Here is a 13,031-nt window from a genome sequence, read left to right as displayed (position 1 = left end):
ATTCCTTTCACAACAAAAAAGAACTGCCGCTGGACCTGCCGGCCTGTCACACTTGTTCTGAAGAGAATTTGCAGAGGAATTTGCTCCCATAGTTACTTCCATCTTCAACTTATCAATTACGTCTCAAACTGTGCCTTGTTCTTGGAAACGTGCTAATATTTCCCCCGTTCCTAAGGAAACCCCTCTGTCATCCTTGTACCAACTTCGCCGAATTTCCGTTACTGATATTATCATTAGGCCGTTGGAGAAAATTATTTATGTCGTAAAAATTAAGCCTGTCATTAGATCCTCTGTATTGCCAGATCAATTTGCACATAGGGAAGGTACTGTCTAATACCTCCCATGCATGCTCTCATCAAGAGCCAACAAAAGTAGCTTAAATAGCTTAACACTGGAGAAGCAGATTGTGTTAGGATTTTTCCCTTTCTCTAAGGCCTTCGACTCAGTGAATCTCTTCATTTTATTTAACAAGCTCACGGAATTGTCCAATTCCTACATCTTTAATTTGATGACTAATAACTGATGGTGACATGACCACCTTTTTTGCCTATAAACACAAATGTGCCTCAGGGCACTACACTTGGACCCATCCTGTTTTCTGTAAATGTTAAATGATATACAAACTGTTGGTTCAGATAGTTTTACAGTGGTCAAGTTTGCGGATGACCTAACTTTAAGCGTTTTGGTTAATGGAATCCAGGACCAAGCTTCCCTAGAAGTGCAAAATATACTTAGTTGGCCCCAGGACAACCTTATGACTGTAAACCTTACTAAAGTTGAGAGACCCATTCCCACTGTCACTTTTGATATCAAACTCTTAGGAGTTTATTTTCAAAGTAATTCTACCAATTGGGACAATCAAATTGATTCCCTTCTTAGCAAAGCAGGGAGGCGCATGCAAATATTACGAGTGTGCAAGAAAGATATGACTATGCTCTTGACTCTCTTCACCACCTATTCCATAGTTTGATTATTCCTATTTCAATTCAGCCCTCAACCCGTTTGCCTACGCTCTGATAAATAAAAGATTCCGAGAGAAGATGAAGGGAATGCTGTGCAGTAGCTCGTGTCTAAATGTCTGAATGAAGGAAACATCAATGCTGATTAACAGTGAACCGCTCCAACAGACTCCTGTATCATCAGGCACTCGCTCCAGAAAAGACCTTGCCACCGACCAGAGAAATTTGCATAATGCGAGCTTCAAACTTGATTAATTTTCTCTCTCTTTTTTATTTCTAACATTTTTTCTTTTCTGTATCCTACCAGAAATGGTTTCCATAAATGACATTGTCATTATAGGCACTGCGGCTCTAGTGCAGTGGTTAGGGTACTAGCCTTGAAATCTAGAGATTCCGGTTCAAAACCCGTCTTGACCACTGGTTGAATTTGATCCTGGTAGTCCCTGGTTCAACCACTCAACTGTATTTGTAAATAGACAACTACTTTTCCTCTTGTTAAAAAGGATTCTTGCAGCAGTTGTTGTTCTGTTCTGTGCGGATTATGGCTAAATCGTAGAATAGTATACACCGTTTTAGGGGTACTATTCTCCAATTTACCACTAACATTTTGACCTATTTTACAATTCATCTCCGATTCCACGTATTTTACATCCAAATTGTTGGATTTACTCTAGAAATTATTCTCCGATTCTACGAGTCTACCTTAAGATGCTTTAGAAATCATTTTCCGATTCTACAATTCTTCCGATTCTACGATTCTACCTTAAGATACTTTAGAAATCAATTTAACATAACTGTGTACTTTGTCGTTGTGTCCGCTCGGGCGCAACTCTCTTAGAATCGAATAATCGTAAGAAGCGGAGAATAATATATAGATTTTGCCAAGCCCAAAAGCGGAGCTCTCGTGTAACTTATTCTTGCCTAAGTTACCCTTACTTGAGCCTGCGCTCCAATCAAAAACCAGTGCCTGGTCCGCGGTCAACTTAAAAAAAACGCCCTAGATGAGCTTTAAACTTGAGCTCGGGATATGGTAACGTGATTCTAGTTATCGGATACCTTGTTTTGACAAGTGTCAATTATCAATTACATGGACGTCCAATATCAAAGATGTTCCCGCTAAAGAAAGTGGGTTTGCACCACTGAGTTTTACATTAGCATACATGGAGGGGTGAACACACGGTCGTACGGTAGTACGGTGACCAGAACCAAGTTTCTCGCACAGATGGATTACCACATTTTTTTTTATCTATGGTTCTCCGCACGGGAGCCTTCGGCGCGAGGAGCTCCGCTAAAAATCGGTATAATCGGAAGAATCGTATGTCAAAAGGGGATCTAAATAACCGGAGAATCGGAAGAATTGTATGTCAAAACTCACATTTTGCTATTGTCCTAATTAGCCATGATCATACCCTTCTGCGAGCAATTAAGTATGTATGATGAATGATTCATATCATAGTTTACGGCTTTAGCCCCTCAGTTTCATAACGAGTGTGATTGAAGCAATCAAGTGAAAGAAGAGCCAGTGTATAAGCTTTGGAATGACGACCTTTACCTGTCAACCTTAATCCATTAACACCTATAGCGCTCATTGAATAGGCGAGCAAAATCGCCTGGCGTTCAGAGTAAGATCTACAAGTATCACTCCTCGGCGTCAACGGGATTAAAAGTTGTTAACTACACCTTTAATGGTAATGAGTTTCAATTTTAATAATGAAAACACTCGTTTGAGCTGGTTAAGATGAGCAAGTTTTCGTGGACTAATTGACGCGAACTTAATGATTAGAGTGAACTTGCTCCTTGAAACTCACAGCCATTTAAGTAGCGTACAAGATGCTGTGAATAACTGTAAAACGGCCAAAAAAATTCCTAGTTAAACGTAAAAATTAAAAAAATTCTCTTTTCGTTGTAAAAAAGACAAATGAGTGGCACCTTCCCTCAGGACGATCCAAGACCGGTTTCCAAACCGGGTGACCTGACAGGCGCTGTTACGGATTGAAAGACTCGTTGATAAAAAATAGTTGACCCAGGTCGGTCTCCACCCTGGAGTCACCTGTCTGGTTAAATGTAGACTAATCAAGTTGACAGTCTTTGTTTCAGCCATCTTTAGATATTCTCCTATTTCTTCATCCAGTGTGTGCACGTGTATGAGAGTCGAACGATGGCTATATTGAAAGGTGTAATTTATATCTATCCAACAGGAGAGGAGAAGCCAATAGAATGATATGAGACCAGACTGAATTAAAGTCCAAGAAGAACACCATTTTAAATAAATGAAAGTATAAGAAACCATTAAGCTGATGGCATGCTTGTGTTTTCAGGCCATTTAACAAGCATAATCGGCACATTACCAACAGAAAATATAAGAATGTTTTTTGTACTTCGCAACTCAAATACGTTTTCCGATTGGAGGAGAACATGTCACGTGTCATGGGTCAAAACTCACTAACTCCCCAGGCAAACAACGACTTGAACTTTCGACTCGCTCGTGATCAGGAGGCGCACCTTTGAAACAGCGGCAAATTCCGTGTAAAAATCCGTGCATTGTTCTATTTTGAGTTGGGAGGTACAACAAAACACTTAATGACTGACCCTACGGGAAACAGTGAGCTTTGTTTCCCCTCGGCCGTCAATGTCTGTTTCCCTTGGGGCCAGTAACTTGTATGGCGTCTTTCCCTCTTTTGCTCTACGTTAAGAACACGCTGTTTAAGGACGGTGCCTACTAATTAAAGATATTTTTGCCCCGGTGTGTGATTATGCAAGAAATGTAGTTCTTAACAAGTGTTATTGAAATCCAAAAAGAAAACTGGGGGTAACCGCACATTTTTCAAAGATAATTCATGAATAATATTTGTAAAAAGCTTTAAAATACAAAGCAATGTATGGCGTTCTTTCTCAAATTGAAGCTTAATTATCTCTCAAAAATGCATGGTTACCCCCAATTTTCTTTTTGGATACCAAGAGTACTTACTAAGATCTACTTTCTCTGGATAGTTTTAAACCGCGCAAAAATATCCCTGTATTAGTAGGCATCGGTGATAGGAAATCCGAGTATCTGGAGATGCGCAGAACGTATGCGCAATAAGAATAGTAGGCACCGTCCTCAAGTAAACTATATTCATTATTGTATTTGTACAATATAAGAGGAATAAATCAACAGTATGGCCTATCCAATCTTAAATTAGTACTTTCTTTAATTAATTCATTAGAAGATGGTCCTAAGACTAAATTGGAATATAAGGTTTGAAAAAAGAAAGAAAGGATTATTAATCTGATGAAACTTTCATGTTAATGGTAACGGGAAAAAAAATTACCGTTATCCGTAAACTGTATACGTCACTGCCTCATTGAGATCCTCAACTATTGTCGAAACATGCTCCAGTTAACATCCTCCAGGTTATAGCTCTGAGAACTTTTAATGTTTGAGGAGTTAGTGAAATAGTCACACTGAAATAGTCACACTGATTACTCTGAACAGCCGAAATCAGATTACGAAACAACGCAGCCTACACTCTCGGGGTCAAATAGCGTTCTTTGCAATGCACTAAAATCGAGTTTGGATCTCTCCACATGCATGTCGCACATGCGCAATACCAATTAACGTTGAGATTAGGATTGCGGGTTCTTCTTATTCGTCCGCAAAAGAAATGAATAGAACAATCCTCTGGTTTATTTAGAGGCGAGGAAAATAATGTTTCACTAGTTCCTTTTCTGAATCTCATTTGAATTGCCTCATTAATTCACTGCAACGTGATCATTCTTCAAAAAGATGGATTCACATATATAGCAGCTGTAGGTCCGCATAATAGAAGGACTTAGGAAAAAGACGAAGAAGTGAAGACCTTGAAAGACAATGAAATCCTTTTTTAATCGATACCAAAATACAATTCCACATTCGACACAATCATGGCCGAAAAAAGAGGTGTATGATACTTCCACTGTATATAGAGGATATTGCATGAGTGGCCGGGCGAGGATACGAATTTCGTTTTCGAGTGAGCTTCAACATCAACACGAGAAGACAAAATTCGTTTACACAAGCTGCCATGTAATGTTATCTTTATTATCATAATAGATACCGATGAAATGTCTAGGTTAAAAACAACTTGTTTTATTCCTTTTCGAATTGACGAAAACTGGTTACCAACAGTTAAAGCAACCAGTATGTTGTGATAATTATGTTGGATAATTATAATAATAAAAATTGAGCCATAAAAATTAAATTCAACTGTGCCTGTCCGTGCGTCTGAAGGCGAATTGTGCCTTTTTTTCGCTAATCATGTTAGTAACCATGATGACACCTTTATCCTTTATGTGAAAGGTAAAAATAATCTCTTCGATGCGCGCGATGAAGTTTTGAAAACTTCTAAATCATCATAAATGACAGGCAAGTGCATGCAAGCTGTAAATGGACTGTACATGTTAATTTCAGTTGATGTCTGTCATGTAGTGGTGGCTTTAATATGCTGCTTCATTTAGAAAGAGTCACAACTGGGTTGGTTTGTTCGATATTATTTTTACACGCTTGAGGGGAGCCAAGACCTTCCCACATACACCTTTTCCAGAATGGTATGTATTCTCTTTATAGCGACATTTATCAGTTTTGAGCGTTTATGAGAGAAGATTATTATAAATTTCAAGCGCACAGCCATGTGACTGGAATAGAGATGACAAAAAAGTTGTGTAAGAAAGAAGGATCAGTTTATTACTAAGAGTCAAAGAAGTTGCAACCGCTTGCGATTGTTTCAGTACTCAAACAATTTTATTGAAGTCTTCAAGTGGTGTGATGAATCGTTTATATTCGGTTTTAATATTCCACAACGCTGTAGAAAAAGAAGGTGACATGAAACGACTTCCTGTCAAAAAAGTTGTTTTCAAGTTAGCTTTAATCGGTATTCAAACCACTAAACATTTAAGAAAAACGACACAATGTTTGAATTTTGAAGACATGTTGTCTACGGAGCCCATTAAGTGTCATCCAAATTTACACTCTTATTTTCAGTTGTCGCGACTTTTTTCGCTACTTTTTTCGCAACTTTTTTCGCGACTTTTGCGGTTTACATTATTGCGAGCTCGCTTGTTGTATGCCAAAATGGCGGCGACGAGATATAAGAAACGCAAGGAGTGACCGGCAACACTGATTACCTTCCTGTGTGAAAACATGTATAGACCCTTTTATAGTTTTGCTCTCACAAGCAGATCTTTTAAGAATTTTCCTTTTTTGCACGGAATGATAGGTGGTTCTTTAAAAATTTGGCGAAGTAGGGGTTGATTTCGAATTAAATATCATTTTGTGAGTAAAGCTTCTTTTAAGTTTGACACTGATGCCTGGTATTGTGTCACAAAAGGTAAAATATCTTTTTGTCTTTTGTTATTTCTTTTAAGCACTGAGCCCCTTCTTGTGAATTTAATTTCTGATAGCAGTTTTTCTACCATATTGCGTGGGCAACCTCTGTCCCGCAAATGTCTTTTAAATTTCGAAATGTTTTCCTCGACAGAGAAACAAACATAGCACAGGAAGAGGGAATTGATATAGTGTGCACAGCATACAACAACGGTCACAAAAATAAGCCTTCCATTCGTACAAAATACCTGGGGGAAATGCTTAGACTCATCCTTAAAGAAAATTCTTTCCAATTCAATGAAAGGCATTACCTACAAACCCATGGGACTGCTATGGGCACCAAGACAGCAGTTTCTTTTTCCAATATTTTCATGGCTAAAATTGAAACAGAAATTCTAAGCAAAGTCGTCTCAAAACCTACGGTTTGGAGACACTACATTGATGATGTCTTTTCCCTGTGGGACATAAGCAAACCGGACATAGAGACCTGCATCGAACTAGCAAATTTACATCACCCTATGATTAAATTCACAGCAGAAATATCTGACACTGAAACTGTGTTTCTAGACACAATGGTATACAAAGGCACGCGATTTAAGGATCAATCAATCCTTGATGTAAAAACACATTTTAAACCAACGTAGACCTTCCAATATACGCATTTCACCTCTTGTCACCCGCCAAACGTGAAAAACGGATTCGTCAAACGTGACGCCTTACGAATCCTCAGAACAAACTCCTCAAAGGAGACTTTCGGGGATAACATTTCGAAATTTAAAAGACATCTGCGGGACAGAGACACAATACCAGCCATCAGTGTCAAACTTAAAAGAAGCTTTACTTACAAAATGGTATTTAATTCCAAATCAAACAATACTTCGCCAAATTTTTAACGAACCATCTATCATTTCGTGCAAAAAAGGAAAAATCTTAAAAGATCTTCTTGTGAGAGCAAAACTATAAAAGGTTCTATACATGTTTTCACACAGGAAGGGAATCAGTGTTGCCTGTCACTCCTTGCGTTTCTTATCTCGTCGCCGCCATTTTGGCATACAACAAGCGAGTCCGCAATGATGTAAACCGCAAAAGTCGCGAAAAAAGTTGCGAAAAAAGTTGCGAAAAAAGTCGCAAAAACTGAAAGTAAGAGTGTAAGTTTGCATTACACTTAATGGGCTCCGTAGTTTTCTACAACCTGGGAACAACGCAATGCATTTGGGATCGGGTTCTTCGCACTAAACATCTTTCTTAACTTATAGGAGGTAAACGTTAACCTAATGTCTACATCATTACAATACTTCTTGGTAAAGATTTTAATTTTGCGTTGGCTAAAAAGGGGGCCAAGAAGCGATAATTTAAAAGTATGTTTTGTAGTTGCTTTCAATTGATCCTATCGCGGTGACTCGAGTAAAGAATTGCCAAGAAGTATTGTAAGAATGTAGTCAATGGGTTAATTAACCTTTGCCTCCTATAAGTTAAGAAACATTTTTAGTGTGAAGGACCCGATCCAAAATGCGTTGGTTTCCCAGATTGTATACAAATTTACATGTGCATGTTGTAACACCTGCTATGTCGATGAAATCACCAGACATTTTGGTACCAGAGTTCGCGCACATTTGCTTTCGGGTCGTAATTCCCATATCTAACAACATCTACAAGGATCCGATAACTAAAGATTGTGTCAGGAGTGAAGGAAATAATTTCAGCAGGTACAGCTTCAGTAATGCAACTGACAAGTTATCGGTGGGTGCTAAAAAGGTAGGTCTCCATAACCTGGGGGGTTCAGGTCCAAGCAAATTTAACAATACATAGCTTCCCTGAATAACTACAGCGCTGTTGAAATCTAAAATCAGGTTTTCAAGTCAAATAGTCAATTTGGTAAGTGTAGATGTACATGCAGATATTTTTTTGAAGATGACACCTTGTCATCGGCAGTTTGAGTACTGTCATGACAACTTAGTTCATAAATTTTCAAACGTTTATTATAATTTTTCGAATAATTAAACAACGGTAGGTCTTGTCACATGCTGATCCGGTGATGAGCAGTTTCAGGTGTTTTTCCTCTTGGCTTTCCAGTAAAATAACCGTTATTCTGGTTTCCTGATGGAAGCGGGCCAATTACGAGGGTGGACACTTTAACTATGTAAGGCATTTCTTAAAAGCTATAATAATTTCATCCGTGATTCTCGTCTATTCCCTTTACACCAAAAGGCTCACAGCTGCTCGCAGGAGGTTGTATGTTGGTCACTAATACAAGGTCATCATTTATCTAGACTCGACTTTTCCGAGAAGTTTCAACCATGGTTTGATTTAAGTGTTTTTTTTCAGTTTCCTTGGTCTTGACAAGGAACAGCTACTGAATAACAATTGCTATATGTGCCGACGTTTAATGTAATCGGAAAACGTATCACTTGAATTGCTCAACGGTATAGCGATTGTTTATAGTCTTTGAAAACAGTTTTTATCGTTTGATTAACAAATTAATTAAACTCCATGTTTGCCCCGAGGCTTTAGTACTTTATTGAATAGTTCTTCTTACGCAGATAAGAAACGGTTTATTACGAAGCCGTAGTTGATGAAACGTGATGCAAATGATAGAGTAAAGTTAAGGCCTGTTAAAAGGATCCAGCAAGATTTTCCTGGGTGTTGCGTCATTTAGTTTAAACACTAGTGGTAAAAAACGTCTTGAAATACATTTGATTATAAAAATCAGCGATATTAACGGACGTTTCGAAGTCATCTTGACTTCATTATCAAGTGATAAATGTAGTTAAGAAATAGAAAACATGTACCGTGTTTCTATTGAGTTATAGAAACACGAGTGAAAGTTTGGGAAAACGAGAAATGCTCTGGGAACACGAGCCGCAGGCAAGTGTTTCCACAGCTTAACTTTTTAGAGTTCTGTTGTAGCCACGTTCTAGCTAAACTGAACTAGCGACCTTGAACAAGGGTAATGAACTGGTATCTTCCTGTAGGCACGCGAACAAATTTTTCCTAAAGAATTGCCGCGCTAGCAGGTGTTTAACCCGAACGTACTTCCGCGCGCTAACAACTGTTAAAATTCAAATTCCGCGAGCGCAAGAGCGTCTATCGTCAGCGAGCGTTGTAACGAGCTTATCATTTGACTATTTTAATATCTGAGGAGTGCCGAACTACTTTTGCGGTATGAAATCAACGTTACTGAAAAAAACTACACCACCAGTTTTGAAAGCACGCAACTGCCGAATACCAGCAGACTGCCCTATGGCCGGGAATTGCCTTATATCATCCGTTGTTTACCAAGCTACAGTGACAACTGAAGATAACAGGCCAGCCCAAACTTATGTTGGACTCACTGGGAACTCTTAAAACAAGATTTGCCAATCACAAATCTTCTTTTAACAACCCCGACATGAGACTCAGTACAGAGCTCGGTAAGCATGTTTGGTGTTTGAAGGAAGCAAGGTTGAAATTCAAGATGACCCGGAAAATTTTGAAACAAACCTCTCCTTTCAACCGATGTAATTTGTGCCTGTTGGAGAAATATTTTATCATTTGATTTTGTATACACAGTTTTTGCCCAGATCCCTGTGATACGTGCGGCTCTTCAACAAGAACTAACCAATGCCTAACAAAAAACTGTGTATACAAAATCAAATGCTCGCACTGCGACACGGTTTATATCGGCGAAACAAGTAGAACTATCGGATCCAGAATAAAAGAACATATCAGAATGGTGAAACAGACGGTTTATTCACATTTGATCAACCATAACAAACCATCTATGCAAGATATCTCTTTGGGAATCCTCCACAGGAACATCCACGACATCCGCACGCGTAAAATCATTGAAGCGCTAGAAATCCGCAAGCATGAGAACGTTATGAATGGTTGCAATGGACGAGCTCTAAATCTAGATTAACACCATCAAATTAATGAGCCATTGTACTAAGTTTTTTACATAAACCAATCTTGTACTTATAATCTTCATTCACTGACGAAGCTCTAAACGGCGAAACGTTTGAAGTATTTAACCGATTAGAAACATATATGCCTCAAGAAGTTATTTCCTTATTACATTATCCATCGAGGCATGGCTACACCTTTCTTCTTCTCATATATATATATATATATAAATGAATGAATAATCAGGACACGATCATACTTTTGCCTCTGGTTTTCATACAGGCCTGTTTCGTACAGGACGTTTAGTTTGTCCTGCACTCATCAGTGTGTAACCGAGAGTGATTTTATTCGTTGAAGATTACCGCTTTTTAGTCATACATGGCCGTTCGTGTTGCACGCTCCTATTTACCTAACGTTCTTCAATAGGTATTTCTCATTGTGTCTACATTTACTAATCAACTCGTTGCGCTTATTGAGTGTTGCTGTTTGCGGCTGGCATATGATGTAATATTTTTCAGCTATGCATAAATTACAACGTTGTATGACTAAAAAGCGGTAATCTTCAACGAATAAAATCACTCTCGGTTACACACTGATGAGTGCAGGACAAACTAAACGTCCTGTACGAAACAGGCCTGTATGAAAACCAGAGGCAAAAGTATGATCGTGTCCTGATTATTCATTCATTTATAATTGCCCTACCGCATGGTATAGAGCACCCTTAGTACAGCAAATACAAGCCTACTTTACGTATATATATATATATATATATATATATACCTTATTACATGAAATTTTTGCGACACGTTCATTTCGCGAATTTCGCGATATTAAAAAAATCGCCAAATTAAAGTGACGCGAACGATAAGTGTGGCAAACATAACGATCGCCTCTATTCTATTTCCAAAGCCCCTTGTTTACGAATGTCGACCTTAAGCTATCGGTTTTCAAACCAATACATGTAACTTGATTAGTGGAAATGTCACAGTGTAACTTTTTCACCAGCGCATAGGGGAGGGTTCCTGTCTTGAAAGGATGGGATAAGGCGGGAATAAAGGCTATATTAACTGGAAGGGAAGTATTACCGTCAATAAAATGTAAATTGTGTATTACTCAAAAGCACGAAATTAAAGTGATTCAAAATATATAATTTTTTTGCAAAATCGCGAAGTTTATTCGTCGCGAAATCGAAATATGCGCACATCAAAATCGTGAAATAACATTTCGCGAAAATGTTATGTAATAAGGTATATGAAGAATATATGAGAGAAACCCTGAGCCCGTACACCACAAATAATCACATTTTTAACTGAATAAATGTTTGAAAGATGATGTCACGTGAAAAACATGTATTCTAAATTATCTGTCAAAAATTTGCATAATTAGCTTGAATTTACAACGCACACAAGAAACTTAGTCGCATATTACTTCTTCGTCGAATTTTCGTTAATATTTTACCAACTGTAGTGTTATGTACAACACTGAAACCAAACGGCTAATTCTCTGGTAACTTTTTCGGGTTGGATATCGGAGAAGGAAGCGAACACCTTGAGTAGATGTGTGTTTACAATTTCCTGGCTCTTTATATTTTTTTTTAATTTGTACTCAACTCTGCACAGTCTTCGGGTAAAAAAACAATTTAAAATTTGACCAATTCTTGTTAGTCAATAATTATTTGAAAGAAAGCTTGTTGTCCATTTTTTGCTTCATTATTGAAAGAAATGGTTCTTCAGTGAAGGGTTTGATCAATAGTGTTCCAGATAAGAGTCGGGTCTCGGGTCAATAACCCGACAAAGAAGGCTTTCCGACCGGACAGATGAAATGTAAATATTCATTTAAAATAAATAGGCACGCAATGCATACATGTGGTAGTGCAGTAACGTACACAGCGCTTTATTCGATAATTGTCAATTAAGCTGCGTTTTGTTTTCCAGGAGATTCAAGCTTTGTCTTTGCGTAATAATTGTACACGGTATTGTTTTGGTATCGTAAATCACAGTAGTGCCATCGTAGATGTCTTAGGTAAATAGCCGGGCCCTCAGTATTCACGTGGTTACTAGTAAAATACTAAAGCCAGAATGATCGAAGAAAATAAAGGGAATTGAGATACATTAGCTTCCAGGGTCAAATGTTAATCATTTTCAAGTTCTCTTTCAACTTTTTTTGCATCTCAAGTTTAAGCGTGCCTGAGCTTTTGACACCTTTCCAAGACAAGCGCTGTCGAGCGGGGTTAGTATCTGGATTGGTGACTTCACGATGTACGTGTCAGAAACATAGCACCGAAAATTCTATTTTAATGCTCAAAGATGCGAACTAAGCAAGGTACATATTTTGTTAGCCTGCTTTATACAAAACAAATATTGATGAAAAAGTAAAAAAAAAATATTGATAAAAAGTTTTAGGAAGAGCAGAAGCAAGTTTTCAGGAAGTGTCGATCGAGAATGAAACATAATTTTTGCCATCAGCAACAACATTTGCGACGTGAAAACAACATAAAGTTTGAATTAAAATTACCATCGGTGAATAACATTTTGGGAGATTTTTGCTACGTTCAATTTTCCTATCATACTTTTGGCTGCACAAGTAAATCGCAAAATCGAAAGTGTCGTAGAATTCAGCGGGGGTTGTGATTAAGTTAAGTTACTTTGCGTGTTTACTCGCGGAACATAGGATACATCTGTGTCAAAATGATGGCAAGACACCGGATTTTTGTTTTTGTTAGTTTTTTTTTTTTTTATCTTTCAAGTGTTATAAAGTTTGACAAGAAATGTGCTAATTCAGCATAAAGATCACAATCAAACAAAGTCAAAAGCTTACTCTCCTAGACGAGGTTATTTATCACCAGTTAA

At 38.0% G+C, this 13,031-nt stretch overlaps 1 protein-coding gene across 2 annotated transcripts in view; it reads left to right on the top strand.

The window, feature by feature from the left end:
- Nucleotides 1-5,431: 5,431 nt before the first annotated feature.
- LOC137997497 (neuropeptide FF receptor 1-like) overlaps nucleotides 5,432-13,031 on the top strand; it is a 28,463-nt gene continuing 20,863 nt past the window's right edge. Inside the window, exons 1-2 of one of the 2 annotated variants that reach the window (XM_068843535.1) lie at nucleotides 5,435-5,525; nucleotides 7,886-8,055. The gene's annotated coding sequence lies outside the window, so the exon portion shown is untranslated. Of the gene's footprint in view, nucleotides 5,526-7,885; nucleotides 8,056-13,031 lie in introns of both variants that reach the window. The other variant, XM_068843534.1, reaches the window with a different exon arrangement.

The sequence above is a fragment of the Montipora foliosa genome, chromosome 3 (genome assembly GCF_036669935.1).
Source record: "Montipora foliosa isolate CH-2021 chromosome 3, ASM3666993v2, whole genome shotgun sequence".
In the NCBI taxonomy this organism is placed as follows: domain Eukaryota; kingdom Metazoa; phylum Cnidaria; class Anthozoa; order Scleractinia; family Acroporidae; genus Montipora; species Montipora foliosa.
This window is presented reverse-complemented; position numbering and strand designations above follow the sequence as displayed.